The 5,082-nt window shown below is 48.7% G+C and overlaps 1 protein-coding gene across 1 annotated transcript in view; it reads left to right on the top strand.

The window, feature by feature from the left end:
• Positions 1–1,021: 1,021 nt before the first annotated feature.
• The window catches only part of TNR (tenascin R), a 334,378-nt gene continuing 330,317 nt past the window's right edge, over positions 1,022–5,082 (top strand). The window contains exon 1 of the mRNA XM_006767025.2: positions 1,022–1,439. The gene's annotated coding sequence lies outside the window, so the exon portion shown is untranslated. The remainder of the gene's footprint in view (positions 1,440–5,082) is intronic.

Genomic DNA, 5,082 nt, shown 5'->3' with positions numbered 1-5,082 from the left:
GCCTGTGTTCCAACCCCACCCACCCCACTATTCACTAGCTGTGAGACTGGGAAAATCATGCCATCCCCTCTGTGCCTCAGTTTCCTGGTCTATAAAACAGCAATATTGGCATTTGCATTATAGGGTTATGGACTGAATGAACTGAATGAGCGAATCCATGTAAGGCCTTAGACAGTGCTTGGCACCTGATAAATACTCTATGAAAAACCTAGCTATTAGGATTTGCTAGGGGTGAAGCCATAGGAAAAATGTTTGTCTTTATGCCATCCCCAGCCCTCAGCGTTCCTATTCAGTAGGGAGGGGGCAGCATTATCCACATTTTACAAACAGCGCAATTGAAGCAAGATGTCCAGGCAGCGAGCGGCAGTCTGAAACTGGAACGCAACTCTGTAGATGTAAATACAAGGACTCTTTCCAGGAGGCTGTGAAGCTGTACAGTTAAAATGAGTGTGAGGCATCCCAGAGGAGCCTGTGAGCAGTGACCCCCGACGGCCCTTCTCTGCCACTGTTCTCATGGATGCTCAGCAAAGTCACTTCCCTCTCCATCTCTGAAATGATTTCAGGCTGTGGCTTCCCAGATATTTCTCTTACCAGCTTTTTAAAAAGCCATATTAGGGTGTTAGATGAGGTGCTGGCTAGATACCCTCTCTTTGGTCCCCCATGTTCCCTGGCTCCTGAAGTCCTCCCTGCTGGGGTGCCTTGGGTATAGATATATACCTTACCTGGCTGCAGACCCTGGTGCGTTGCAGTGTGTCTTTCTGGTGAGCCAGGATCTTAACTCACTTGGAACCCCCACAAGAAGACTGGCTGTACAGGACCCTGTCTGTGTGGAAGCAGCCCCAAGAGTTCGTGGATATCAGGAGCATTCCTGTTTCTCAATTTGGACTATTCAAGAGGATGCGTTCCCTTTCTGTCCACTAGGGGCCGCTTGTAGGGGGATGGAAAAAACGGAGGCTTAAAAAATATGCTGCTGAAATTTCAGCAAGAAGGGAAAAGAGAGAGCGCTTGAGAGAGAGAGAGAGAGAGAGAGAGAGAGCGAGAGAGAGCGAGAGCGAGCAAAGCATACCAGGCTTCCTCATCTCCTTCACGTCAGAGGCAGGAACCGACTGTGCGAAGGCTGTTGGCTCAACACGCAGAGACGGCGGAAGGCTCAGACAAGAGAGAGTGGGAGCAGAGGGGTCCTTCCTTACCCAAGGAATTACCACGAGTGGAGTAAAGCCGCCTGACTTTTTGATCTTATTTTGTTTGCCTCCTCTTCCTCCTTCCACTCCAGCCCTGCCAGCTTGGAGCCTCCTCTTCCTCCCAGAAAAGGAGGAAGGGAAGAGAAGGGAGAGAGGTGGGTTCTCTAGGTGAGCGCATCCGCCGGCTCCAGCCCGCACAGGCAAGGAACCTTTTCTCAGAAAGCTCCTCTCGCTCCCCCAACGCCCACCCCGAGCCTGGTAAGTCCGGCGCACTCGCTCCCTCGGTTTTCTCGCTAGCGTGATTTCAGCACCACGGAGAGCTACGAGATGCCTTTCTCTTCCTGTGTGTCTGTGTGTTCCGGCAAGGCTCTGGCAGTAAGGTTACATCTATCTGCTGCCGTGGAGCTGGGTTCTGCGTAGCGAAAAAGGGCACAAAACTATGTCTACCGAATTAAAGGGGGATGTGGACTCCGGCCTTAGGGGTGTGCGTGTGCGTGAGTGTCTTATGCTGTTGCATAAGACAGGTGAGGTCTGAGCTACATTGACAGTTGGTTTCTGTGTCTCTGTGTAGGGTTGTTCTGCTATGTAGATAAGAGAGAGGGTTTGGGGAATTAGTCATGCGTCTTCCTTAACTCTTGCCCGACAAGCCATTCATGGTGGGAAAGTGTTGCAAAGGAAGTCTGGGGGTTTGGGAGTGGCGGTAGACTTAAAAGTTATGCTCTTCTGAGAGAGGTTGGAAGAGGTGGTTGTTAAAATGTCAGTTTCCCCAGGATCCTTTGGGCTCTTGCTGTGGGAGGAGATCAATCTGACCTTTTACTTTCTCTCCTGGTGTGGATCCATGGCAAGTGGACAGGTGCGACAGGTGAGCATCAGGATGGGGTGGTTTGGGGGGCTGAGGTCCCCCTGACCTCACAGTGGCAGGAACGTGTCTTGAGCTTTGCCGAGGTTGGCTGATGGGAATTAGACTTCATTTGCAAGGAGGCAGGAAGTGCCCTCCACTTTGCTGTCATCCTTGACTGTGTATGGTTGTGGACAACATCTGTTCTGCCCTGTTTTCTGCCTGTGGAAGACCGCTCAGAAGAAGGGTTTGCCCCCTCATGTCTGGGGAAGCAGGCTCAGGCAGGCTCTGAGTAGTGTTATGTCTTTAAGCACTGAGGGGCGCCACAAACAGGTTCATTGTTACTTTAAATTTCATTGCTACTTCTTTCTGCAAGGCTCTGCTCTGTCTCCTCTGCCTCTCAGAAATATGTTTATTAACTCCCCGCATCTGCCTTGGGTTTGCCTTGGAGACACTCACTATCTGCTTCCCCCGCTTCAGTTTTACCCACATCTGCTCGGGTGGGACCGTTCAACAAGTGGTGTTGGGGACTTCCTTTCATCATCCAGTCTCCAGGGAGCCGGCATCCCAGGGGATATTAAGGCTCTGGTCACCTTCTCTAAGAGGAGGAGAGGGTCAGGTTCACTCCTTCATAACCCCAATGAACTCTAGGTTGCAGTTTCTCTTGCTTTTAATTCAGCACCCCAGGCCCCTCTTCCAAGCTGAACAAAATACTTGCTGCTCTTGTTCTGGTGATAGACATAGTCCTGAGTGAATGGCAGCACTGTTTGGTTTGGTTTTGACTATGCTTGCCATTGAAGATGCAGTAACCTCAGCATCAGTGAATGCGGTGAGGAAAAGAGTGCAGTCAGAGGTTGTAATGGCGGGGAAGGAAGATTGAAATAGAGAAGCAGAGCATCAGAAACCAACACTGACGCATTCGTATTTCAACTCTCCCAACTCCTCCCACCCTTGAAACCTCTCAGTTTGAGCAAGAGTGGATGGCTTTCTGCGTGACATGGCCCCGAAGGTTTAAAAAAGTCCATGCCCTTGCAGTGACACCTGTCCCAAAGCACCATTTATTACTGAAGTCACTGTGCTTAGTGGTCATTATCTCATTAATGCCCTTAAATTCTCTCCAAAAGAAGTGCTCAGTGTCATTACTGGGCCCACTTAATAAATGGGAGACATAGGAGTTGGAACTGCTAGGCCTGAGCATAGCAAAAGTGGAAATAACACTTCTGGTCTCCTAATATCTCATCACCTCTGAGGTGCAGAAATGCTCATGTGTGAAGGAGCAGAGATGGATTGCTCCCCAGTGGACAGAGTTGCAACCGAAGCCTTTTAGTGAGCTCAATGTGGAGCAGTGACTTTACCCTGGTGAAGACTGAGAATCAGCTAGGAGTCTCAGGTGTTGCGGGTCTCAGGTTCTCAGCCAAGAAGATGGCTAGGAGCAAGTTGAAGAGCTCTCTGGGCTTACTGTGAAGAGAGAAGCCCAGGTTCGTGGCCTCTAGGCTGAACTGATGACACACACCTGATTGCCATATTTACCTTGTTTCAGAAATCCCAGTTGGAGGCACCCTTCTGGGGCACATTGCCATGAGTGCCTTGGTTCTAGGTGTTTCATGACTTTCCTCTCCTCTGAGCCTTCTCTGCAAGTGCCTCCATTGCATCTTTGGTGGCTCAGAATATGGGGAGGATGACGAAGGAGGAGGAGATGGCTGGGCTCTGAGCACCTAAAGAAACTGTAATGGAGTAAATGGGAGATGGACACAAACCCACCTCACATACCAACCTCTGCTCCCCCGGCAGCCCTTGCCCTCCCCTCTGGGCAGCATTTGGGAGAAACGGCCACTGTGTTCTCATATCCAGCCCTCGTTCACAGAGCAGAGAAGACTCTGCTGGCTGCCTCCGAGATCCGAGGATGGGAGAGATGTGGGGACAGGTGGAGGAAGGAGAAGGTGGGCACCCTGCCTTATTCGCCCCAGCCATGGGTTAACATCTTTGACCTGGAGAGCACTGCTGTTACTAAAAAAATCCAGGTATAGTTTTCATACAATAAAATGTACTGATCTTAAGTATTCATATTAGTGAGTTTTGACGTTTGTGTTAACCACTACCCCAAACAAGGTATATAAAAGTTCCCTTGTGCTTCCTTCCAATCAATTTTCCCCTCCCCCAACTCCATCACTCTCTGACTCCTGTTAACATAGCTTCCACTGCTATGTTGCAGTAGAAATATATTGCTTAAGGTGATACTTAATGAGCATGTTATGTAGATCCTAGACTTTTAAGAGAACATTTCAGAGTTCTGAGGTTACTGTCATTAGGTGGATGGCAGAGAGGGGAGGGGAGGGGTGCATTCTTTGTCCAAGATTATGGTCATGGTGTTGGAAAGTCAAGTGGTCATTATGTGTGTGTGTGTGCGCGCGTGTGTGCGTGTGTGTGCGCGCACGCACCACAATCAAGTCCAAATAGGAACCACACAGGCCCCTGAAAGCCTAAGGATACTAGGGGAAGAGAGAGGAGCATTCACTGTGATAGTGTTTATGCCATGAAATTTGGCTCCATCCACAAAGGCCATGGCTAAGATTGTTGTTTCTCCTTATTGAAAAATGGCTTTAGAACTGGAAGACACTTTGCAGAGACTCATGTCCCATCATATACTATCATAGTTCCATTAGGGATGTCTCCATTCTTCCTTCTTCCATCCTGATTGTAGGTTAGGATAGGGAGTCTCCTATTTTATCATGAAGAAGCAGTGGAGTTATCAGAAAGTTTTGATGATTTTGGTGGAAAACACACACACACACCACACACCCCTACATAGTGAGTCCTAATTGAAGAAGCAGTGGAGTTATCAGAAAGTTTTGATAATTTTGGTGGAAAAAATACACACACACACACAACACACACACCCCTACATAGTGAGTCCTAACACCTCACCCACCCTGTATCTGTAAATGCTCTATGTTTAGAGAATGTTACATAGAGATGGGGCCTTTTGTGCACAATTCAAGCATGAGTTTCTCATCTAAAAACTCAGTTTCTGCTAGATAAACCAGTAAATCAGAATCTTTAGTA

The sequence above is a fragment of the Myotis davidii genome, unplaced genomic scaffold (assembly GCF_000327345.1).
Source record: "Myotis davidii unplaced genomic scaffold, ASM32734v1 scaffold580, whole genome shotgun sequence".
In the NCBI taxonomy this organism is placed as follows: domain Eukaryota; kingdom Metazoa; phylum Chordata; class Mammalia; order Chiroptera; family Vespertilionidae; genus Myotis; species Myotis davidii.
The sequence above is the reverse complement of the archived record's forward strand: the minus strand, read 5'-3'. Positions and strand labels throughout refer to the sequence as shown.